Below are 27,116 nucleotides of genomic sequence, written 5' to 3'. Positions count from 1 at the left end.
CAGCAGCTCATCGACCGCTACTTCACCTGATGGTGGGTGGCGTGGTACACCTTGTACATTGTCTGGTGTGGTTGCTGTTGTTGTGAATGGCTATGCGCGCATGTTACCGAGAGGCACATGTTCTGTCACCTATGTGTGGTATTGGTGAGATTGACGTTCCATACGGAGATGTATGCTGGACCGTATTTGTGCACACCTGCTAGACATTGTGTATTATGCCTGTGATGTCTTGTGTATGTTTGTGCAGTGATCTGTGTGTGTTGCCACAATGAGACCAGTGACTGTTGTTCTGTTGTGTCTCCCTAGGTGCTACAGAGTGTTCCTGCCCTGCATACTGTACATCATTTTTACACATCATGGACATTATCAACAATGTAAATACTGTACTAAAGAATTCACTACACAAAATCTGGAGCGTCAGGTATTTTATTTTGTGAGTGGACATGTGAATTGTGCGGAAATATTTACATGAAGTTGGGGAATGAGCAGTGAGTTGACAGTCAGTGTCGCAGAGATGCAAGAGTAGACACCACATGGATGTGGTGACCCAGTCCAACAGAAGTGTGGCACAACAGATGGGCCGGGCTGGAGCTCATCATCCAAACTGTCCTGGGAGTCCACATCTGAGAGTCCATGTGCCGGGGGTGGAGACTGGCTCTGCTGGTCGTTGGTGTGGCCGTCAGCAGTGAGTTCTTCATCACCTGTGGAGTAGATGGGGAGTGGTCAGTGTTTGTGTCATCTGCTTATCATCATCTGTCTGTACACTAGTTATATATGCAGTCATCAGTAGTACAATTCATGGCAACACCGTGTAACATTTCATGGTGCAGAGGGACCTCATGGAGTCATACATGTTGAATGTCAATGCATTGCGTGCAATTGTTGTTGGTTTTCTAGATGCAGGTCCCCCACACACACTTCAAGAAGAATTACGGTAGGTACGTACCTGTTAGGTGAGTGTGCAGGGTGCAATGGCTGACAGTTGCTCCTGGGTGGGTGGGGGAGGCCTCCGTGCTGCTGGGGTGTGGGACAAGGGGAATGGTGGGAGCAGTGAGACTGGCCTCCCACCCCAATACAGTGCTCCAATACCAGATGGCTATCAACCTGTGAGTCTGTTTGTTGGACAGTGCAATGGCTGACACATGCTCCTGGGTGGGGGAGGCCTCCATGCTGCTGGGGTGTGGGCCAGGGGCTATGGTGTGAGTTGTTGTACAGACCTCCCTCCCCATACAGGCCTCCTAAGCAGGGTGGCTGGCTACATGTTGGGTGGGGATGGACAGTGTAATGGTGTTTGGGTATTGCAAGGTGGTAATTCTCATTGTGGTGTTTGACATTTGTCTGTACTTTCCAGCCTCTGCTCCCCCGGCTACTCCTGTGAGACTCTCAGGAAGCAGGATGGCAAGCACCTTCTCCTCCCATGGTGTGAATGTCTTCTGTGGGATGGGAGGGCCACTGCCAGTCACGTTTGCCAGCGTCCAGTTCTTGCTCCTCCTCTCCTTGAAAACCCTCTTGATATCATGCCACCGCTTCATGATCTCCTTCTTGGATCTTGGGGTGGCCCCTACTGCATTCACCCTTTGGACTATCCTTTCCCACTTTTGTGTCCTGGTGGCTAATGGTGTCTGTTGGACCAGGCTACCAAATATTTGTGGCTGTACTCTTACAATCTCGTTGACCATGACTGTCAACTCACTCTCTGTGAATTTGGGCATTTTTTGTGATGTCATGGTGTATGGGGGTTGAGGTGTGTGTGGATGCAGGGGTGTGTGGGTGCAGGGGTGTGGTGATGATGTGTGAGGTGTGTTGTGTGCTGGGGGTTTGTTTGTTATGGTGTGATAGTGGTGTTGATGGTGGTGGTGGATGGGTGTGTGTGCTGTGCTCTTTTGCCTCTCCTGTCAGATGTGGTGTATGGCCTTCTCTTCTGGAGTGATGCAAAGGATTGTGGTCAGTGAAGGGGGTGGCTTTGTACTCAGCTGTGTGGGTGTGTCCAATTGGATTTTGGTTGTCTGGTGTGTTATGGGAGTGGTTCTGTGGTTCTGTATATTAAATTTCGTTATTTGTGTTTCTGTGTATGTGTGTTGTATATTTTGGGTGCAGGGCTACTATGTTTATGCAATGTTAGGCATCACTGCGGTGTTTTCACATCGACCGCCATGTTTTTCATGTTCGTCCGCAGCGGTGGCTTTGCTGCTGCTTGACCGCCATTTCTCCCATTCACTCCTGGGTGCAACCGCGGCGGTCGGTGTCGGCGGTTCCGGCCGCGACACCCTCGGGGATATCGTAATTTCCCGTGCGGTGTCTCTGCTTTACCTGTGGACGGTTTCCTCTTTTCCGCTGCTTTTCCGGCCGCCACTGTCGGTGTTTTGGCATCACCGCACGCGTCGGGCGGTTTTATTTCGACCGCTACCGCCGCGGTTGGTTTTTTGTGGCGGTTGATCCTAATTTGACAGCCGGTTTATCCGCGGTCATGGCGGGCGGTTGTTTTCCGCCTCCATGGCGGTCGGGGTGGTTTTCCGCCCCCTATCCTAATGGGCCCCTTAGTGTACGCGGACATATGCAAACCTAAAACATGTGACCCATAAACTCCCCAGAAACGCGCTTGAAATAGGAACGGCGAAGAGGACCTCTAAAAATGTCCTTAAAATTTGTAAGGAGGAACTAAGGGAAGAGCTCTGGCAGAAACTGCATGAGGACTCATCATCTAACGATGGAGTGGCCTTCTGGAGGGTAGTGAAGACCCCTTTGTTTGGTTCGGGGGACGCCCCCTCCATTGAAATCGCAATAACGGAAGAGCAATGGGTGGAACATGTCTCTAAAATATTTAAAAACAATGAGAGTGTTATCACTGTAGGAATCCAGCCAGAAGCCAGTAACAACACGACTCAGCTAATAAATTCACCACGGCCAATCGAACTCCAAGTAACCCTAGATGAGGTAAACCGGGTAATCATGGAAAGCAAGGGAGGGAAAGCCCCTGGACCAGACGGGATCCCCGTAGATATATTTAAAAATAACATTGCACTACGGGGCCCGCTTTTAAATTTGGTAATTACAGCTAGTTGTTCTTCCCGACTAATGGAGACATGGTCGGAATCCATACTAGTCCCTATTTTCAAAAAAAGGTCATTGCGATGATCCTGCCAGTTATCGACCAATATCTTTGTTAGACTCCTTGGGAAAAGTAGTCGGACGTATTGTACTCGAGAGATTATAAGATCGGGCCGAGGACAGCAAAATTATCTCGGACTTACTATTTGGATTTCGTTTTTTAAAACTGGGTAGGAGACCCCCGCAAGAATTATTAAAGATATATAGAGCCAAATATGTTTTGACAGCCATATATGGTGCAGAGGTTTGGGGACATTGTAATGCTTTACCTTTACAAGTGATTGAAAATTGATTTTTAAGATATATTCTGGCGGTTGTATGATGTTACAACGCATACGTTTACAACGCACACCTTTACAACTCATTTTTTACAACGCAACATCCATTACAACGAATTCCATTACAACGCATGCCATTACAACAAATTTTTAAAAACTACCTTTACAACCCATTCCATTACAACGCATACTGCCTTTACAACGCATACCATTACAAAGCATAACATTACATTGCATGTATGATAAGTATTGGATAGTTTAGGGGTAAAAATTACTATTCTAACTCCAGGGGGTGCAACAGTAGGGTAAGTGATGGATAGTGTAGGGGTAAAAATTACTATTCTAACTCCAGGGGGTGCAACAGTAGGGTACGTGTTGGATAGTGTAGGGGTAAAAATTACTATTCTAACTCCAGGGGGTGCAAAAGTAGGGTAAGTGTTGGATGATAATGGTATGCGTTGTAATTACTGCGTTGTAATGGCATGCTATGTAATGGATGTTGCGTTGTAAAAGTTTTGTTGTAATGGTAGTGCATTGTAAAAGTTGCATTATAAAGGTTGTTTCCCATTCTGGCAGTACTGGCGAGTGTTTCTTGATATGTCTGCCACTCTGAATTGGGGATCCCTTTTATTATAGATCTTATTAAAGTGGAACCAATCCTGTTATGGCACTAGATATGGGTATCAGCAGAAACTAATCTTAATAGAGATATTTTAAAAGATGTTCTAAGAATGGATGGTGTCAAAACAATTAAATGGATAAGGTATGAGCAGGACTTTATGTATGATTAGGACATCCAGAGTTTTATAAAGAGCTGAGTTCAATGAGTACATGGACAAGAAAAGTGCTGAAAGAAAAAGGTCTGTCCCAACTCGAATCACTTAGACTAACAGAGGAACTGTCTAAATCCACAGTAATGGACAATCAACTGATCCTAACCACATATAGTATCCAACCTTATCTCATCCTAGCCCATAGCACATGACCGGTTTCTTCTGACGAAATTTAGATTTGGGATACTGCACAGAATAATCAGCTTTCCAAATGTAAATATTTGGGCCAGGGTGATGCAAGTATGCCCCTGTGATAATAGCTCGGAACAAACGACACCTCATGGATTTTATAGTGCACAAAGGTAGAAATAGATATTCCCACATTTAAAGAAGCTTGGTTTTAGACAATGCCGTCCCGCCTTTTTGGTACTAAAGGATTTAGAGAATGATTTTATAACATGGATTTTATCAATGTTTTTAAAAAGCATCGTAAAATGTAGCAATACGATTATAATATGATGGTAAAAACTGTTTTAGATATGTCTTTAATGATATAAAAAAGTGACCTTGTGTTTAAATATAGGTGTAGTGGTGAAATGACTATGATAGGGGGATGATGTGTTTTTATGTGCGTTTATGTATTTCTTAAACTGAAATCGAATAAAGCTTTGTTTTATTTGATTTTGACTGGGTATCGGTTAAGCAGAGACAAAAACAGAAAACAGATACTCCTTTTGCAGTTGATTTGATACAGTTTGCAGTGTACAAGAGTCATTTGGGTACAGCGCATCGTCCTGGACAATCCATTACTCAGGTCACATCGCATTTTAAACCCCTACTGCGACACTTGTTGAGTACTGAAACCATGCATGAAGCAACCCAGCCACCAGGTCCAGCTCCAGTGCCTGAGCATATATTGCTGTTGCCCGATCAGGGTGGACCTCGATCATCTCGGATCACCCAAGCCGGCAGACGACTGTGAGTGCCTTGTTGACTAATCAAGGAAATATGACTTAGTGATGACTACCACATTTTAGTTAACAAAGGGGAATATGTAGCATATTGATATTAAGGATTATAGAAATCTGGAGAGGAAAACTTGATATGTGCGGAGGTGTTAGAGTGTGGTTAATGTTGAGTATGAGATAACGTGCAGTGTGTGAGTGTATGCTGAGGACTAAACAAGTATTTGAAAGAAGCTCCCTTGTGACATATTTCATCCATATGCTCCAAGGCTGGGAAAACGCTACATTGCCTACCAAAATTAAGAAGGCCTTCTCTGGAGTAATTTAGCTATGGTACGCATAGCCCTACCTGTTGAAAATCGAGAAGCATGGCTGCTGCTGAGCATAGCAGAAGCAGCCAGGCGCAGAAGGACTTGCCTTAGGGGTGCTGTTGGTGCACCGGCAGTGGTCCCGCTGTAGGCATCTGTCATGTTTAAGTAGGCCCCTTCTTGCCTACACATGACTAAAACAATGAAAGACTAGACAACCAACTTAATTTGTTGGCTGTCTTTGTCCAACTGATTGAAGGAGAGATGGCAGTGAAATGAACCAGTGCATACTCTGCATCAGTCAGTTAACCTAAAAACGCCTTCCTTTGAAGATTAAATCCACAAGTCCAGCAAGACATTCCCCGTAGCAGGTAAGAAAAGAAAGAAAAGTGCTCCACAAACATGAGCAGATAAAAATGTATTTTGATGGCAAGCATATAAACAGGGTCAGTTATCCCAAATTTAAAATTGCAGGTAAAGCTTTCACAGTTTAACGAGCATGTCTCATTAAAATTATTTTCCCTGTGGCCACACAAACTGTAGTAACGCTTAAGTAGGCCCCTTCCTACCTACACATGAGTGAAACCAAGAAAGACTAGACAGCCACCCCAAGATGGTGCCAGTCTTTGTCCACCTGTAGGGAATGAGAGATGGCAGTGAAACAGGCCCACCTACCATACAAGTATTACATGCTTTCTGGACATGCACACACTTGACATTGCTAGGTCATGGGTTTCAAACATCAGTGGAACTTTACAAAAGAGGGGCCAGTAGACACCACCCCCACTGACACAGAGGAAATGGTCTGGTCACACTGCAGATTGCAAAACAGGTTATGCTGCCACCCACGCTTTAGGTGATACACCCAGTGCAAAGACAGTAGATTACTCTTTAGTTTGAGGACAAGCTTGGTGTGTCCACCCAGGTCACAGTACAGGTCCTAGACCATGCATTGCCATGAACAGACCTAGGCATCTGCGCAAACACTACATTTTGTTGTGTAGTTTCTATAAACCTATATAGGATCTGCATGTTTAGACAATATAGAGTGTGGGTCTGGTTTCCAGACTGAGTAGAGAAACCCCCACCGGGTATGTTTGCCTGTATACCAGCTAGCTCACAGTGCCACTAAAAACCCCTCTTACCATGGAGAAAATTATTTGTTAGCAAATATCGAACATTCCAACTCTGTCCCATCAAGGATTGTGGAAACAGTACGATATCTTTCGCTCAGTCCCTCGTGCTCACTTTGGGCCATATGTATCATACTACCGTTTTGCGAATTCCAAATAGCGAATTTTAAGGAATCGCTATTTGGAATTCGCAAAACGGTATGTATGTACAAAATCGCTATTAAATAGCGATTCTTTACCATTCCTAATTTGCGATTATCAATTAGCTAATCGCAAATTAGGAATTTCTTTGAGGGTGCAGGGGTGTCTCAAGAACACCCTGCTGCACCCCTGAAAAAGACATTTGGGGGCATATGGCGCACATACATGCCCTAAGGGCATGTATGGGCGTCATATGGCACCTTTTGTTTTTTGGAAAAAAGCCTTTTGAAAAGAATTCGTAAATTACCACCAACTAGAAGTTGGTGGTAATTTGCGAATCCTTATTGGCATTTTTTGAATATTTTTTTTATTTTTTTTTTCAGTTTGAAAGCTTTATTAAAGAAAAAACAAGTATTACAAGAAGGTGACATCAGCAAAATAGGAGAAAAGGAGCATATGATGGGATAAATTTAAACAGAAGCAGCCAATATCACAATAAAAACTAAGCATTTTGAGTTATGTGGGGGGGAGGGGGGAGGGGAGGGGGGGAGGGAGAGGAAACATGTTATTATCATTGATGATGGATAAAGAAAAACGATAAAAATACAATGGATATCAATAAAAAAGTACAGTAGAAAACATCATATTTAGCAATTACTGGAATGAAGAACAAGTAATATTGGAAACCAATATAAAGCTAAATCACAATAGTAAAAGTGAAAATATCATAAAAAACATCATAAAAACCATAGGCAAGAGTATATGCGTTCAGGGGGGTTTGAAATTATCCGAAGAAAGTGGAGAGTAAGTCTTTTTGGCAGAATGATCTAAGTATAGAGTAAGAGGTAGCCAGTAAAGTTCAACATTGCGGGAGGGTTTGCAAGAGGAAGCAAAGGCAACATCAAGTCTGTGTGATTGACATACAAAATTCCACCAGCAATTTAGGGACAATTTGTTCAAGGATTTCCAATTAGAGACAATATGTTGTAATGCAAGAGCGAGCATAAGATCAAAAAGACCGTGGGAATGTGTTGGGAGATCTAAATCTTCTGAAAGGCTACCAAGAAATACAAAGGAGGCAGAAAAGTGAATAGAAATGTTGAAAATACGAGAAAGGCGAGAGAATATCTGAGACCAAAAATTACGAGTTGAAGGACAGAAAAAGAAGAGGTGTAAGAGATCTGCAGAAGGGGCATTACAGGTCCAACAATTAGATGCAGCAGTAGATTGAAAGCGAGAAATAGAAAGAGGGGAAAGGTATAGTCTGTGGTAAAAGAAAAAGAGGGATTGAGTAAGAGAGGCAGTACGGGAAACCTTCAAGGATCTGGCCCAGATTTTGTCCCAGAGAGAAGTCGACCATGAAGAGTGTAAGTCTGTTTCCCAGGACAATTCCAATTTCGATTTGGGACGATCTGGATTGGGGGCTGAGAAGTACCGGTAAATGAGGGAAGCTTTAGGAATAGTAGAAAGGACGGCGAGTAAAGATGAAGATGAAGCTGCGAGTCCGTCAGAAGGAAGAGAATAATATCGATCCAGAATAGTTTCCATGAGGATAAGGAATTTCTTTGCAAAAGTAGGAGGGCAGTGGAATTGAGAGCGAAGTTTAGGAAAGGAGCAAGGGGATGAACCATCAAAAAGATGATATACCCAAATGATACCTTTTGCTCTCCATGAGGGCCAAGCAATAGGTCTGTTATTTATTAATATAAGTGAGTTGTACCATATAGGCGATAGAAGGAAGGATTCCTGTGTCATCGAGGCAGGGGAGACTAAAGGTCGGAGAAGAGAGGAAGTATGTTTGAATAGAAGAGGGTTAAGGCATGGGGCTTTGGAAGTAAAGTGAATTACTTCTTGTAAAGAATATGGAAGCAATAACTCCTGTTCCACAGAAAGCCAGAGGGGAGAAAAAGGGGAGGGTTCCTGAGATAACCAGCGGGAGGCCTGTCGAAGTGAGAAGGATGTATGGTAAAGGCGAAAGTCTGGAAAGTTGGTTCCACCATTAAGTTTAGATTTACGTAGGTGTAAAAGAGATATGCGGGCTTTTTTCTGTTTCCAAAGAAATTTGGACAACACAGAGTCAATGCGACGGAAATAAGAGAATGGGATGCGAATGGGAAGCATGGATAATAAGTAGATTAAAATGGGGGCAATCATCATCCTGATGGAGTCAAGACGGCCCCACCAGGAGAGAAATAGTGGGTTCCATGAAGTGAGTAAGGAGTCAATTCTGGATATAACTGCATTCATATTGAGTTGAACAGAGGAAGAAATAGAGGTAGAGAAAAGAACACCCAGATATTTAATTTTTGTAGAATTCCAAGCAAAGCCAGTGGCTGTGAAGAAGTGGGGAAGGCAAAATTTAGTTAAGGGAAGGATCTCTGTTTTGTCAGAATTTATTTTGTAACCCGAGACCAAAGAGAAGTTCTCAAATTCATTTAATAAAGAAGGGACAGAGGTGGTCGGATCTGAAATAAATAAAAGAATATCATCTGCATATGCAGACAGTTTAAGATGTTGTGTACCATATGGGAAACCCGAGATGGATGGATTATTACGTATGGAAGTAAGGAAGGGTTCAAGTGCCAAAATAAATAAAAGAGGTGATAAAGGACAGCCCTGACGGACTCCACGTTGGAGTATGAATGGGGGAGTGAGTTGACCATTAACAAGAACAGAGGCTTTGGGCATAGAATAAATCAAGGAAACAAAAGATATAAATTTAGGATTAAAGCCATGCCATTTTAGGGAAGCCATGAGAAAGGACCAGTCAACCCGATCAAAGGCTTTCTCAGCGTCTACTGAAATGGCCGCAAGGGGGATTGATAGGGAAGGGGCTTTACTTAAGACATTAAGGAAGAGCCTAGAGTTATCCGATGTTAAGCGGCCCTTAACGAAGCCACATTGTTCTTTCCCTATGAGATGTGGGAGGAGTGGGTCAAGGCGAAGCGCTAGTAATTTTGCAAAAATTTTATAGTCCACATTGACTAGGGATATAGGTCGATAGTTTTTACAGAACTTAGGGTCTCTACCATCTTTAGGGATAAGGCATATGGTAGCGTCTTGGAATGAACCTTGGGCTGATCCAGTAGAACAAAAAGACTGAAAGAGAGATAGAAGTTTAGGTAAGAGGAGGTCTGAAAAGTGTAAATAAAATTCAACTGGAAAGCCGTCGGGTCCTGGAGTCTTGCCTTTAGTAAGGGAGGATAGGGCAGAAGAAAGCTCCGAAAGAGTGAGATCAGAATCGACCTTTGAAAAATTAAGGTGAGAGGTATCTGGTTGAGGTAAATTATCAAAATAAGATTGAATTAGTTCTGGAGTGGGAGGATTTTCCGGAGTGTATAAAGTCTTATAAAAGGAATGAAATTGGTCTAAAATTTCCGCGTCGGTATGAAGAAGAGTATTAGAGGGAGAATAAATTGAGTCAATGTTAGTTCGTTCTTTACGGGACTTTAAATAGTTGGCTAATAATTTGCCTGATTTATTGCGACCTCCGTAGTAACGGGCACTGCTCCGAAGGAGAAAAGAGGAAGCAGAGTCTGTAGTGAGCTTATTAAAAGCAATCTTAGCCTTAAGTAATTCAGGAGACATAATCTTAGTAGAAGAAGTATAGAATTGATGTTCCAGAGATTTAATATGTGCAAGGGTAATTTTACGTTTTTGAAGGATTTTTTTCTTTTTCCTAGAGACAAAATCAATAATGAAACCTCGGGCCGTGGCCTTGAAAGAGTCCCAAAGAACATGAGGGGGGGTATCAGGAGTATAGTTGAGATGAAAAAATTCAGAGGCAAAAGAACGAAAAGAGGAAGAAAAAAGAGGATCAGTAAGAAGAGAAGGGTTAAAACGCCAGCGAGAAGATTTAGGAGTAGGAGGAAGGAGATCAAAAACAGTAACAATAGGGGCATGATCAGAAATAACTATAGGTTCAATTGAGGAGGAAATAAGGTGTTGAGAGAGAGATGAAGAGAGAAAAATGTAGTCCAAACGAGAGAAAGAGGCATGAGGAGGAGAGAAAAAGGAGAAATCCATAACATCTGGGTGTGTGAGTCTCCATGAGTCCACAAGATGAGTTTGAGTGATAGTGTCAAGGAATTGTTTATGTGGTTTGTGAGGGGAAAAACGAACTGAGGATCTACGGTCTAAAAATGGGTCAACGATCTGATTACAGTCTCCACCTAATAGGAAAGAGTCATGTTTATATTGGATACATTTTGCTGTAATGGAGGGCCAAAAAGAGGAGTCAAAACATGTAGGGCCATAAACATTGAATACGGTAATTGGGATATTGTTAATTCGTAGTTTAGCTAAAACCCATCGCCCCTCATCATCCTTTTCTTCTAGAATTACTTTACATTGAAGGCGTTTATGAATCAAAATGGCTACCCCATTCTTTTTGTGAGAAGCGGGAGAAAATAAAACAGTTCCAACCCATAGTCGCTTCAATTTCAAAGATTCAATATCTGAGAGATGAGTTTCTTGAATAAGAACAATATCAGGGTTGTATGAGGAGAGGTGGGAGAGTACTCTTTGCCTTTTGATAGGGTGATTAAATCCTTTCACATTCCATGAAACAACTTTGAAAGTGAAAACTTAGTAAACTGATCAAAAGCGAAATATGCAAAAACATACTGTATATATAGTAATTCGAACTGTAAAGAGATAATAACCATAAAGTTCGTCAAAAAGGTAGAAGGAAGAGCAGGTAGAGAATGAAGGAGAAAAGAAAAAAGGGAGAGGGAAAGGGGAAGGAACAGGGAAAGATGATCAGCAGGGAAGGAAGAAGGAAGAAAAGAGAGAAAGCATAGGAGACAGTACAAATCCAAAAGGATGACTGTATTGAACATACCTGGAAGGGGAAATGTACACAAAGGGAAGGTGGGGAGGTGGTGATGCGTTACAAGACGGACGGACCAGGATCAGGAGCAGGACCACATCGAAACCGCACAAAAGGAACATGGGATGGGACAAAATGGTGAAAGGAGTATCCGAAACATATCCGTCTGGGGAAAAAAGGAAAAAATTGTTAACATATAGAACATGTGACATAAAGGTATAGGGTCAAAGATGAGAAAAAGAAAGGAGAGATATATAGAGGACGCAAGAGAAAGATATCAGAGAAAAGCTATGCAAAGTGAGAATGTGGGAAATGGAGAGAAGAAAAATGGAGAAGTACATGAAGTCAAAGACAAACTAGTAGAAGAACAATCAGAAAAACAGTAAAAGTTCTATTTCAGCCACTGTTTGAAGCAGAAGAGGAGGCATCCATCCCGTCTTCACTCTGAAGAAGAAGAAAGTTTCTTAATTCTCCAGGTTCCTGAAATGACCAAGTCTTGTTCCGATAGGTAACTCTGAAAGTACAAGGGTGAAACAAGCCATATCTTGCTCCCAAGGAGCGCAGAGAAGGACGCATAGCTAGAAATTCTTTACGTCTGGATGCAGTGGCGTTAGAGAGATCCTGAGATAAATACACTCGTTGACCTTGCCAATTGACTTGTTTCTTATTCCTCGCAGCTGAGAGAATCAAGAGGAGATCCGTGTATTTCAAAAAGAGGATGATAACTCCACGAGGTTTTGAGGAAGAATCCGTTCTGGCACCTAGTCTATGAGCTCTTTGAATACTAATGGAGGTAGAAGGTGGGAGGTCCAGAAGTTTTGGCAGGAAAGTGGTGAAGAAAGACACCGGATTGTCCCCCTCAAGATTTTCCGGCAAATTGTAAATACGGAGGTTGTTCCTCCTATTTCGATTTTCCAAATCTTCTGTGTGTTTTTGAAGTGAGAGGACAGTTTTTTCTAAGGTGTCTATACGTTGGGTGTTGGACTGAATGTCAGGGAATTGCTGTTCAACAGTAGAAAGTCGGGCATCCATGTTTTCCCACTTATCCTTTAAAAGCTGCATGTCTGTACTTGTTTTTTCAATAAATGGACGCAGTGCTCGCAGCTCCTCCAGAATTTGATCAGTAGGAGAAGTTGAAGGATTGTCTTCTGGTGTAGGAGAATGTTGCTTGAGGCGTTTGCCCGCTGGAGCAGGTGGGGAAGATTTACTGGTATTGGTATGAGCCAAAGATGATTTGTGAGAGGTCATTTTTGTAGTAGAATTGGCTTTACGTGTACCAGATGAAGAAGAAGCCCCCGATGTGCTCACCGATGGTATAAAGACAAATTGCGGTGTACGTAAGTTGACCATAGAAATGAATGGTAGTACCGCTAAATAGGCTCAATTCCCAGAGAGGCAACCAAAGGTGTGCTGGAATGTTCCGGAAATATCTCCGAAGAAAGGGTGAAGCACCAAGGTGAGTTATGTGAAAGAGCTTCCGGGAAATAGAGCGAAATATTCAGTGAGCACAAAAGAGAGGGTGACTAAAATGGTAGCATGCGGAAGGGGATCCTGAAAGAGCTGAGGCGCAGGAAATATGAACAGAAAGTTCTCAGAGAATTGTCAGTATAGCGCCATGAGGGAGGACATGTAGGAGAAAAAGTATTGTAGAACTTTGACCATGTCAGCTCATGAAAAAGCAGTCGTCAGGGGTGAAGCATCGTGAAAAGTGCGTAGTTGCCGTGTGCTCCAAGGTAGAATAAGAGGAGAGAAAAAACGCAGCAAAAGAGTCTTTTAAATAATAGATACTGCTCACCCCTGAGATGGAAACAGCGTCGCGAAGGTCGTTGGTGTCTGGTGACACTTCGTGTGGCGGTAAAGCCTGACAGCTGAGGCTCCGAGACTCGGGAGAGTCTCAAAATGGCGGCTCCGTGAGGGGCTGGGAGAACATCGCAGAGAAGAGCGAAAACGGCACCAGAAGCGTTGGAAAGCCGCTCCGCTGACTCCGCTAACGTTCCGCAAGAGAAAGTCAGCGACTGGGTTCAGGAGCAGTCCCGGTTACATCGGGAAATCACGCCGTGAGGAATCGATGCGGCGGAGCTCCGTACCTAGCCGGCCATCTTGCGCGGCATCCAAGCCACGCCCTGAATATTTTTTGTTTGATACATTGCATTTAAGGAATCGCAAAATTTGCGATTCCTTAAGTGCAATCGCAAAATAAGGAATTGCAAATTTTGCTATTCCTTATTTTGCATCAAACATGTTTGATACATACCATTTGTCAAATTATCATTCGCAAAGGCCGAAATTCGCAGAATTTCAGCCTTTGCGAATGCTAATTAGCTTGATACATATGGCCCCAAATCTCACAGCGATACACAGAACAAACTGTGGGGACGTTTTCAATAAGTATTTATTGAACCAGTGTCATTCTAGTGTAAAATAGGTGTGCTGAAACATTCATTAGACAGAAACAGATATAAATGATTGTAAGCATCAACAGAGTAAAAGGATGGTAGATTTCTACCACAGTGCTAAAACAATGAGTACAGGCAGGTATGAAAATACATGACAGTAATAATGCGTACTCTTATGAAGCAACCCTTACTAAATGTACGTAAGTGTACCTAGCATATATGTAGGTGTAGTGCCAAGAATCCCTCTATGATAAGGTCAACCCCATTACCTGAAGTGAGAGACTGTGGGACCCCGTCCTGGTATCAAGATGGACACCCCGCGAGGGATGTCAGATCACTGCGAGCTGGAGTGTCTGCGTGCATGAACCGCAGCGTTTTGCGTTAGTGTGTCAACATGGATGTCTTTTTTCTCCTCTCCCTGGCTCAGCAAAGATATGGTGTTTATATACCTAAAGAGGTACCCTCAGGGGTTCTACCTTGCTGTGTCATGTTGGATTAGGATGATAAAAGGAATGACCCTTATATATAGTTATTATGCAGCAGATGGTAGCCCTGCTGAGTTTCCAAGAATCCTCATGCATAATGGATAAGGCTAGTTTTCAGGGAAAACCCCACGTCCTGTAAACAGTACCGTAACTAGGAAAAAGGTCAGTACCAAGAACTGTTATGTAGTGTAATGGCAGGGGAATATAGGTGAAATGCCTGGTTGCTACCTGAGCCTATATTGGGGTACCTATATGAGAAATAACCATTTTTGAGAAGTCTGGACAAAATAAAAGTCAAATTAACAGTTTCACTTGGACTAGAGCACTTAGGGTAAAGGTGCACGACTCTGTAACCTACAGAGGATATTCCCGTCCCAGCATGTATGTTTCTATAGCTCTAGGTAGCATGCTTAAAGAAGGAAGATTACTGCACAGGAAAATCCGTGGTTGCTGAGACGTACATACAGTGTATTTTCTGTTCCTTCATTCTTGACCTGGCAAATCTCCTGCAGCGTGTATAATGTTTGTTGAAAGCCCCGATTGTGTGTGTTGGCTGTGCAACAGATGCCAAGTAGATAACAGTACTTAAAAGACAATTTACTTTCAGATTACACAGATCTCCTTCTGGATACTGATAAGTAAAGTGGGTGGAATAGAACTGCCATTAATGAATCCGGGAGCAAAGAAAAGACGCTGGAATACATCTGGATCCTCTGCATGAGAAACTTGCGTGAACGAACTGAAAATCCATGACTTATTCCTATGTTAACATTCTTTATTCTTGTTAGAAAATGAAAAAACCTGAAGAACAAGCAAATGACTAGTTGCACTTTACTCTCCTCATGCGCTAGGTGAGGCACATTTCTTGGAATGGAATCGCTAGGGATGTTCCCCTATCAACCTGTTCCCCTATCAACCATCCGTGCCTCATATCTTTCTCTGTCCTGATGTTTGCCTTATCTTATAATGTATCCCGCTCCCGTTTTAACTATACCTTGCACCTAACAACCTCTAAAGCTGTCGTACCACTGAGGCGTCCGCTTTACTGCGCGCGATTCTCTATGGATTCGTCCTTGCGCAGGCGGGACACATTTAATTGGAGGGTATACCCTTGGCAGCGCTGGCGCACTGTTGCGTTTCCTAAATAAACCTTCCTTTCGGCGGCTGCCCCACTGGTGTAGTTCTCTTCTGGGGCAGGCGACACTTATCTCTGCCGCATTCCTGGTCTTCTCGTTCCCGAATCCAACTGTATGTATTCAGAGAATGCTAATTTTTTTGGTAACGAACCGAAAGAAAGAGAATTAAATCGGGAAGGCTATCCATGTAATTTCCCAATCCAAGATGGCCTCGACTATTTTATTCCATAGGCCTTTTCTAAACCTATATAGAAAAAACAACTATTCTGCTAGGACTCCTTTTCTCTGGCCAAAATAAGGCGAGAAATCTAACTACTCTTCACATCGCAACACTGCCAGTAATGGATTCATCATGTTTTTCACTCCTGGCTCAGTCCTGGTCTTTTCTCCTGTAATTGTGCCAGTATTTTTGCTTCATTCTCAGTTCTTCCTCTCTGGCCTTTTTCTCACGGTATCCCTGTCTTTTTTCTTCCACCTGCCTGCTGGTCCATTTCAGAAGCTTGGCAGTGTGGCTTCAATTTTAGGGTTTATTTATGTATTTATCTAGAGTTTTATATAGCTCTGGCTAGACCCGGAGGTATCAGAGCGCTTTACAGAGGAACAACAGGAGATGCGATGAGACAATAGTACAAATACGAATTACAAGTTACAATAAATTAAACAATTGTTGCACAGTCATTACAAAGAAAGAGGCAAATCGTAGGGGGGAGAAAAGGCAAAGGGGGACAAGAGAAGGATTGTGAGAGGAGAGAAGGGAACATGAGTGGAGGTTAGGGCAGTCCAGCTAGAATCGCCCAAAATAATCAGACCACAAACATTATCACTGCAGCAAAAAAGGCCACTTTATTTAGATCAGGTAACTCTCTGAACTAGAAATACTCTTTATTTCATTATGTATACACAATTTGGTAAAGTGGGCCAAAACCATTCACTTCTTACTTAAACTGTTTAACTTTCTGACCAAAACCATCAATATATTTATAATTTTTACCTTTTTTCCAACAATCTTGTTTTATTACATTTCTTTCCGCTTGTATCCAAAAGGATGGGTAGGCCCGCTCCAGACTTACCCACCCCCAAAATTGCCTCTCAAACCTGTCTCCCAGAGTAACCTGTCTAATAGTGGCATGAAAATTCTTTTTTTTTTTTGGGTTGGGAGGGTGGGATTTCGCCGACCGAAAAAACGCTCCCGCCTCCCTGACGACTTGCCAACAGTGATCTCTCGCGCTTCAGCGTTCAGTTTAGAACGCTGACAGCGCGCGCCTGCCCACAGCCCCCTCCGCCAATCCCTAACACCTGGCCTGATCCATTCGGGCGAAAAAACCCAGGGGGAGACTGCTTGCGCTACGCTCCCCCTGGGGCCCCTAAAGGGAAAAACATTCAGGGGTCATTGGAGGGAGTCAGGAGGGAAGGACTGAGGTCAAACAAGGTGGCGGGTCAGGGTCACGGGAAAACGACGGAGACCAGCACCAAAATGGCGGGGTGCACAAAAGTCGAAAATCCCGAGAGAAAGACCAGGGAGCAGGACTGAATTTGGTTGAGTCACAGGGAGAGGCGAAGCCAACAAATCCAAGTTGGATGGAAGTCTGCACAGGCCGCACACATGCGCAGGACCACGGGGGCATCAGGGTTACTATTGAATGTATATATTTTCTGAACACATTCAATTTAGGGTTGCCACCTGACTAATTTTATATCGGTATGACTGACATTTTATTGTCCTTGTCATTAAAAAATGGAGAAAAATAACCTAAAGTCTGTATTTTTCACTTATTAGTACATACTTTAAACAGTAAATGTAAGAAGATAACTCTTTAAAATGTATTCTACAGTTGCCTTAACCCCTTCACTGCGGCGGCTATTCCGCCGCAGTGCTAAGGGGGCGAGGCGGAAATGCGGCGGGCGCATGCTAGTGACGGAACCGCTCCATCACCAGCGTCGGTTGCGCTGTGCTTGTGACGGAGCGGTTCCGTCATGGCCCGCCCCGCTCAATAGAACGCTCAGCGCAGGCGCGGAATTCACGCCGCGCATGAGCGGCGAGCGGGCCATGACGGAACCGCTCCGTCATCAGCACAGCGCACCCGCAGCTGATGACGGATCGGTTCCGTCATCAGCATGCAAAGGGTTAAGGAACTCAGACAGATAGTTACAGTAAACAAAGACAGAAAGGCCATGTTAAAAATGAATGCAGACGTCTTCATATAAAGTTCTACTTAAGAATCATGTCCAGGCTTACTTAAGAATCATGTCCAGGCCTTTGCAAAATCTTAAAGGAAGGGCCTATTTACCCGTTCGCCAGCCAAATAGTACATAAAGTCTCCTATTTACCCGGTGGCTGACAAAATAGTACATATTCTCTGCAGTTCACCTGGCTGCAGCCTAAATAGAAGAGATAATGTACACTTTGACTGGTGGTGGGATAAATAGTATGAAGAAGGTTTTTAATTACCCATTCGTGAAGTAAAAAGGGACAACAAGCATTGATAGGGTGGCATCCATCTTGTAATGGGGATGCTACATGTGTGAGGCATTTCAATGTAAGTGCATATACGAATATAAAATAGTTTGTACAAAGGTAAGCACATACATTAAGATGAGCTGAGTATAGATGAAGACAACAGTAAAACAATTATATTTTTACAAAACACATGTTATTAGAATTTTGGCCATAGGATGGCCCAAAAGGGTCAGAATCACTTACTAATGCAGAAAGATGAATACAAATCACCAATTGAACCCAATGTGCCCTAACCCACGAGTGCCCCCACCCACACCTGCCAGGCCCACACCCGCATACTCTTGAATTATGAAACGGTGTGTGTGTTCAGACCATATGGTCAATTTTCTGTCTCAAGGAGTGTGTCTGCTGGGGTACTTGGCTCGAAGATCAAGTACCTGTAGTCTGCCCACCACTGCCAGAGTTGAGGGTGTTTTTGTGGGCATCCACTCGCCTAAAATATGGGTGCCTCTAAACCCATGCAGAAATCAATTCCCTTTTTCCACCCAACAGGGCAGAGTATCAGCCTTCTAAAGTTGTGCAATATCTCTCTTGGCTATGGTGAGGCCAAGGTAACAGCAAGTGGTATTTATACCTGTTGCTCCCTATTCCTCTCTGCTGTGTAATAAGACTTTTTTCGGGGACATAGGAATATCCCAACCCAATATTTGGGATGCCTTTAAAGCAGGAATAAGAGGCGAGACAATTAGTTTTACAACCTTTAGACAGAAAAGTGAAAGAGAGAGGATGGATCAACAAATTAATTCGCTCCTGACTGCAGAGGTAGAACTGAGCAGACTAATTAATAGTGGGAGATCATTGGATCAAAAAATTCTGGAAATTATGATGTTAAAGAGTGAAATAGCTGAAAGGATCACCTGTAAAACGGCAGCGAATTATCTTGCAAAGAAGGAGCAGGTGTTTGAGTATAGCGAAAGAGTGGGACATATTCTCGCTGTTAGAACTAGACAGAAGGTTACTGCATGGTATATTAAAAAAATGGTAGATAATTCTGATAATTTGATCTCAGACTCTGCAGGTATAAGGAATGAATTTTGGAAATATTATACAGGGCTGTATGATTCTGAAGCTGAGGTGGGTAGGGATAAAATTAGAGATTATTTGGGAAATATTCAACTTAATGAATTGGAATTGGAAGATCAGATTAAATTAGACTCTGCTATAACCTTAGAAGAAGTGACGGTAGCTTTATCAGAACTCCCGTCCTCAAAGGCTGCAGGTCCGGATCTTATTCCGATTGAGTTTTATAAAACATTCTTCTCAACTATAAAATTGGATTTATTGGATACTCTTACACAAGCTCAGAGGGAAGTTTCGGTCCCAAATTCATGGGGGGGTACTGAAATTATAGTTATTTTGAAAAAAGGTAAACCGTCCACTGTCGCTGGGTCATATAGACCAATCGCCTTAATGAATGCGGATGTGAAACTGTATTCCAAAATATTGGCAACAAGGTTGGCTACTATTATAGATAAATTAGTATCTCCAGTCCAACATGGATTCATCCCCGGGAAGGGTACTACAACACATGTTAGAACAGTGATTACCTGTTTCGATGCCATGGAGATTGCCGGTGGCCCTGTAGCAGCCCTATTCCTAGATGCCGAGAAGGCCTTTGACAGGGTCGCATGGGAATATTTGTGGGAGATAATGAAAATATATGGTTTTGGTGATAATTATATTAGGGCAATTCAGGTACTATATAAGGCACCAACAGCTAGAATTAAGGTTAATCGAGACCTAACTGAGGTCGTACAGATAAAAAGAGGCACTAGACAGGGTTGCCCCAGCTCCCCTCTCCTCTTTGCATTGTATATGGATCCGTATTTGCGCTGTCTTAACTTTAACCCCAGTATCCCCCCTCTTTGGTCAAATGGGTTAGAAGTTAATGTGTTAGCGTATGCAGACGATGTAGCTATAATTACCACAGATCCATCTAAAGCAATGGTTGAGATTGAGTTAGAGGCCCGTAAATTTGGCATAATATCAGGATATAAATTAAATAGCGCAAAAACGCAGATCATAAAAAATGCAATGGTTCAATGCAATGACATACGAGTGGTTTCTGCAGCAGTTTATTTAGGAGTTGAGATTTCGCCAAATCTTGATACTGTGGTAGAACGTAATATCTCCCCGTTAATGAGGAAAGTAAGTTTAGAATTGGCCAGAATAAATAATCTTAGACTTACGTTAGTGGGCCGCACAAATGTAATTAAAATGCTTATACTTCCCAAATTCCTTTATTTTTTCCGCACGATACCTCTTATGTTTGAATCAGCTGGAGTCAATTCTAAATAAATTTATATGGTCATATGGAAAGACCAGAAGGGCTTATAAGTTTATGAATTTACCAAGGGCTAGTGGAGGTTGGGGGGTTCCGGACTTTAGGTTATATTATTGGGCCTCTGTACTTCAATATACCCAGGGCTTGCTGGGAGCAAGTGAATTAGATTTGAATGTTAAATCCTTTTCAACTATTGTATATTCTCTGGTAATGGGTTCAGACTCCGCAAATGCTTTCTTAAACTGTGCTGATTTTTCTTATTATAAACGCACACGCTTTAAGACAGTTATGGCTGCATATAAAGCATGGTCAGCAGTAGCAAAAAGATGTGGATTGGGTAGATACAATAGATATACCAGATTATATAGGAATAAAACACTACCATCTTCAATCTTTTCCGATGCTATAATGGCAGAATGGGATATGAAAGGAATTAAAAAGATAGGAGATTTGTTGGGATTAGATGAAAATCTATTACAATTCTCAGATTTGATGTCAAAATATAATATAACAAGACATAGCTTTTTTAAGTATTTGCAGATTAGGAGCTTTTTCAGTAAGAAAAAAGGAGGAGAAAGTGGATTTGGAAAAGTTAATCTTATGGAATCTATAGAGCAGGGCGGGGGGGGCTCTATCCGTTATTTCTATGCCAGTTTAGTAGAACTAAAAAAAGATGACACTGGAAAATTTGGTGATAAATGGGCAGGGAAATTAGGGATACAGAGCCAGTGTTTCCTGGACTCGCTGGAATTAGGATGTTCTGTTTTGTGCTCTGCCCCACTCCAATCTCAACATTTCAAAACCTTATATCAACTCTACCACACACCGGACCGCATTGCGCAATGGGGTGCGACCACAGGGATTACCTGCTTTCGCTGCAGCGCATCGGCAGCAGATAGTATTCACATTTTTGCGCAATGCCCACAATTAGGTATTTTACTGAAGGGAATTGAAGGATTTTTGGGTCATACATTAGGTTTGAATGTGACGTTAACACCAGTTATAATTATGTTAGGGGTTAGGGGATTTGATGGTGATCATCCTGAATTTCTATTTTTAGCAATGGCGGTGTATAGGTTATTAATTGCTAGAGCCTGGCGGGATCCTTTACCTCCGACAACACAACAATGGATTGCTTTATTATTGGGGACTTTTAACCTTGAAAGGGGCATATATGCTAGGAAAGGTAAAAGGGTAAGAAGATTGGGTCTGAAAATATGGGAACCAGTCTACCATTGGAAAGAGAGAATAAATGTAAATTCTGGATGAATTAACAATATTTCGTTTTTTTCCCTTCTGTTTTGATTAGGGATATACAGTATTTTTTTGTTGACAGTAATTTTTTTTGTTTTACTTAATTTCTGTATATATATTATGTATTTTGTGTATGTCGTATATGCTGTGTGCCAAGAAAAAATTTGTTTTATCTTACAATAAAAATATTTTAAAAAAAAGGAAATACAAACAAAAAAAAACAAAAAAAAAAAAGGAATATCCCAACCCAGGACCTCAGCCAGGCATGCAACAACCCTCCTGCAGAACCAAGCAAGAGCTCTACAAACCCACACTGTATGCAAAAAGGTACCATTGCCATCCCCACAATGCAAGCACACCAGAAAATTAACAAGACCCATTCACCACAGCTTATGTCGGGTAAAGTATGCAAGATGGAGATATTTAAACTGAATCAATTGTAGGTGGTAGGATATCGCTGCCCCACGCGGAGACTCCAGGGCTTCCATACAATCATCATCTATAGATTTTAGATTCTCCTGCCACGCCATCCAAAGTGGTAGTTCTATTTGTGACTAAAGATTGATAGATCTTAGTTATTTTATGACCCTGAGGTCCCCCATTAGGAGTTTACCCTCCAGCAGGTTAAAATCTGGAAGAGCCGGAAGATTAACAAATGGTGTTAGGTCATGACCGAATTGAAGATAAATTGGCTATGGGCCATTAGGAATTGGGATTAGAGTTCCTGGAACATTTTAAGGATGATGCCTTGCATCACATCTCCTAAGTAAGAGATATGATATCGTCCCACTCCTGAAAACCGGACAGATCTACCACTTGCGGGAGAAGTCTATCCCACCAAAATGGGGTCGCCTGCGTAAGGCAGCCACACCCCCCCACCCTGCGAAGAGATTGCCTCCATTAAAGTATCAAAACTCGTGTTGCCGGGGGAAGAGACCTTACATCTGATCTATTATATAAATGCTCATGAAGAGAAAGATCTCCTATCACCCAACATTCAAATGCATATGCTGGATCATATCTGGGACTGTACCACAATTCATTAGGCACCTGCAGGTGTGAGGCTGCGTGATAGGACTGAATGTCAGCTGCAACAACACCTCCGCACTATGTAGATTGGAAGCATGTTTGCAGGGCGACTCAGGAGACACCACCTCCCCATAGAAACTGACCCCGCAGCACGTTAATCTGCCAAAACAACATGGGAGTCATTGAGTAGGGGTAATTGTGTAGTTGTTAGAGGAGAAAAAGAAGGGAAACCATTTTGAAGATCGAGAAAATAAGGACAGGGGCAATTGAGATCATGGCTTAATCTCAGTTTTCACCCGTTCAGGGGGCTCAGATTGCTCTCCCAAGAGATCGACTGGCTATAAGACAGGAAGATGCAGAGGTACTGCAGGCTGTCCACTGCAACAGACCAGTCCGCAGTTTATGTGCTACCTTACAGTGACCCCGGCAGTGGCCAAGAAACCGACTTACCGATATTCATGTATAGACCTGACATTTCCCTGAACACCTGCATTAGAAGTAGAATCCTGGGGACTGATCTATAGGAATCTGTAAGGAAGAATATTACATCATTGGCATATAGAGCGATGCAGTCCGAAACCTCCCACGACCATTCGAAGCCCTGGACTAAGGCATCTATTTTAACCCATGTGGCCACTGGCTCTATGGCCAAGGCGAATAAAAGAGGAGACAGGGGCATTCCTGCCTGCTACCACTTCTTATGGGGAAGGGAGATGATATCGAGCCCACCACGTGCACGTAAGCTGCCAGAGCCATGTCGAGCAGGTGGGTGTAAGAAAGAAAACAGGGGCCAGATGTTAAGGTGTTGAAGGAGTGCAAACAAGTAGGTCCAACTAATGGAATTGAAAGCCTTATTTATATCTGCCAAGAGTAAGGCCGTGGGTGTTCGAGGCGATCCACAGTTGCAATGGTGTTGTGAGCCCGACGATTTCTTTGACATGTAACGTGGTGAGGCATGAAGCTGGCCTGATTCGTATGTACCAGGTTCACCATGTGGGACATCAATCTATTAGCTAGGGCCTTTGCCGACAACTTAGCCACCTTATTTAAGAATGAGATTGGCCAATATGAGGAGTAGAGCTCCAGGTGGGGTGTGACCGGGCTTGGGAAATACCACAATCTGAGCGTGATGCCAATCTGGAGGCAAACGAGTTTCCTTCAGCACGTCCTGGATCGTGTCTAGGTAATAATGACCCCACAACGACATATACGCTCTGAAGAATTCACTGTTTGGGCCTGGGGCCTTTTCCAGACGTAGCTCCGACAGGGCCATGGCCAGCTCTATGACTTTAAGGAGAGCCTCTAGCGACTCCCTTGCCTCCGTCAGCAATGCCTTTGGAGGCAGACAATCCAGAAATGTCATAACCTGTGCATTGGTCTATTAGTTTATAAGGCCCTGTAAAAGCCGGCCATGCTATCAGCCATGGTTGGGTGAGCATCGCGCCCTGCTCATAGCAAATCACCGGGATCTGAACTTGCGCCAAAGCATTCTGACTCAGCCAATGTAATAATCTCCCAGACTTATCTGCCCATTGGTAATTCCTGCTCTGAAAAGCCAGCTAACCTCACCTAGCCTCCTCCAACAGCACCCCTTGATATTGTTGCTGAGCAAGGCTCAACTGTCGTCACCCCTGTCCCACCTCCTCCTCCCTCCCCGACGCTTCAAGTCTATAATTTGGGCTTCAATCTGTGCAGTCGCCATTTGCGCACAGCTACACAGAAATTGGTATCAACTCCTTGTATAGTAGGCTAAATTGCCTCTCATAGAATGCTCCCGGAAGAGGTGGTTGCCTTGTTACGGGAGAAATACGCTGTCACTGCACAGAGTAAATGTGTTCTATACAGTGGGTCCTTCAAGTGCCAGGGGGAAAGTCACCAGTGAAATGGAGGATGGAGGGGGCCCACCAAAATACACAATTCTACTGGAGATTGATCAGAGGAGTTGAGAGTATAGCCTGCTCCGTGGGGTGATGGGCCTTTCACACATCTGTCCATCCACTGAGGGCTTATGCGGGATTCACGCACCTCCCCCGCCCTCCCCCCAGATGCGCGCCATACATAAAATACATGCAATACATAAAATCATTGCTGCCCCCTCCGATGATATACAACCCATCTGGCATGAATCTCCATATGTCTACCAGTCAGTCTACAAAGTTCTTGAGGGGCTGAAAGGGAACCCTGTGGTGTATAAGGATGGCCACTCTTCGAGAACCCTGTGTAAATTCTGAATGAAAGGTGTGTACATAGCCAAAGCGGGCCAATCAGGGACCCTTAGACCCCAGGAGATGTGGAGTTGTGTCTCTAGCAATACCAATACATCAGCCTGTTGGTGTTTAGCCCGGAGGAGCACTGCACCCTGCTTTACCTTATCCCGGACCCCATGAACATTCCAGCTGACAATGTGAAGTCTCCCCAGCGGAGCATTCACATTCGCATTGGTCACCTGGGCACACAATTAACAAATGGCGAACTGTCTGTAGGCATAGCCTCGAAACGAGGCAAACTAGAATGGTGCAAGAGATATAAATAACAAAATACAACTTTGTATCCTACCCAACTTCTGCACACTCCACCTCACTACCTTAAAACCACTGAAGTATCTGTTGTGGCATCTGCTAGATCTTCAGTGCTGGGTGTAGAACACCACGATGATCTAGATATGCGCAGGCGTTTCTCCTTCAATTTCGTCTGGTTGTTGGCGTGGGTCGCTGGAGGACGAGTCAAAATCCAGGGAAGGTGGAGTATGAGGCTTCACAGAAATAACCTCATCTGTCCAAGCGAAACCCTAAACTGGGGTGTCAAAAATAACATATGTGAATTAAACAGCACATGTAGGCAGACCAGGAATAAAAGTATGTAAAATATAAAGATCCCTAAAAAGGGCCTTTGCTCCGGTGAAGGACTGGTGCTCCTGCTGAATCATTCTGGTATAATCTGGAAAGATCATGACACATTGGGATTCACATAGCAGGTTTTTCTGGGATCTTGCCAATTTAAGGATGGTGTTACAGTCATGGAAATTAAGGATTCCAGTGGTGACAAGCCGGATTAGGACCAGATCCTAGAATACTAGGAAGATTATGAGCATGAGCAGTATGGTGAATCGGACCAGGGGACCAGAATAAACAAGGAAGCTCAGGGGCCAATACCAAGAATACCAGGACCAGAGCATGGATGATTAGAAGGATCAGTACTAAAAGGATGAGAAACAGGCCTAGGGATGCCAGATGAACAAAGACCATAGTACCACATGGAGCAGAAATACCAGGCCTAGCAGGATCAGGGTGATGAAGATCAAGAGGACCAAAACAACGAGAGCCATGAAGACTAAGGGGACTGGATATGGATGTCCAAAGGGACCAGGACCAAAATGATGAGGCTCAGAAGGACCCAGACAAAGAGAACCAGGACCAAAAACACCATGATTATTTGGTGCAGTGTCACAAGAGCCATGAGGACAAGTCACATTGCCAGGAGGACAAGGATGCTCTAAACCAGGAATAATAGAGCTAAGAGGTGGGAGGCCTCAGAGGGCCAGGACACAAGAGGCCAGATGAAAAGGTGGGATCAGCAGGACCAGGACCTGATGTACTAGCAATCAGATGAGCAGGGTGAGAAGGATTAGAAGGACCAGGTGAAATGGACGAGGGTCAAGGGGATCAGGAAAAGAACAGGAAGAGCTAGGAGAAGAGACCTGAAAGGACCAGGATGGCCAGGAATATAAGAACAAAGAAAATTAGGCAATCAGAGGCACAAACAAAGAGGACTAGAAGCAAAAGGATCAAAGCTCCTGGGCAAAAAACAGGAAACGAACACAAACTGTGAGGACCAGGAAAAGGAAAAGTATTGCTAGGCAGACTGAGAGTGAGGAAGACAGGGAGAACAGGACCGCAAGAAACATGAGGAGATGGCCTGGCCACTAGAGCCAGCAAGACAAGAGCTAAGAGGACCAGAGCAGGGAGGGCCAGTAGGACCTCAACCAAGTGGAAAGAAAGCTCAAGTCACGGAGGCTCAGGAATATCAGGACTGACATACTAGTACAAGCAGGACCAAGACGAGGAGGGAAAGAAGGACCAGGACAAGGAAGGCCAAGATGACAGAAGCTATGATGATCAAGCAAGGTGGCGAAGAACAGGATGACCTGAACTCGGAGGATAAGGGCAAAGTCGACAAGTTAGTCTAGGAGTATTAGGTATACTAGAAGTATCAGAATAAACAGGAGGAGGAACAGGCCTATGAGTTCCAGAGAGGTTAGAATCAAGGGGACCAGGGCCTGGAGTTCCAAGCAGGAGCAGGAACCAGGCTGGCGAGGATCAGGGCAACTAGTTAAAACAGGACCAGGATGAGAATCAGGAGGCTCAAAAGAGTAAAATAAAGGAAGACTTGGAACAGAATTAGGAAGAGAACCAATGCCTAAAGGCACAGAAGTATCTGGAAGAAAAGGAAGAAGAGCGGGGCCAGAAGGACATCTATG

This window comes from Lissotriton helveticus, chromosome 6 (genome assembly GCF_964261635.1).
Source record: "Lissotriton helveticus chromosome 6, aLisHel1.1, whole genome shotgun sequence".
NCBI lineage: Eukaryota > Metazoa > Chordata > Amphibia > Caudata > Salamandridae > Lissotriton > Lissotriton helveticus.
The sequence above is the reverse complement of the archived record's forward strand: the minus strand, read 5'-3'. Positions refer to the sequence as shown.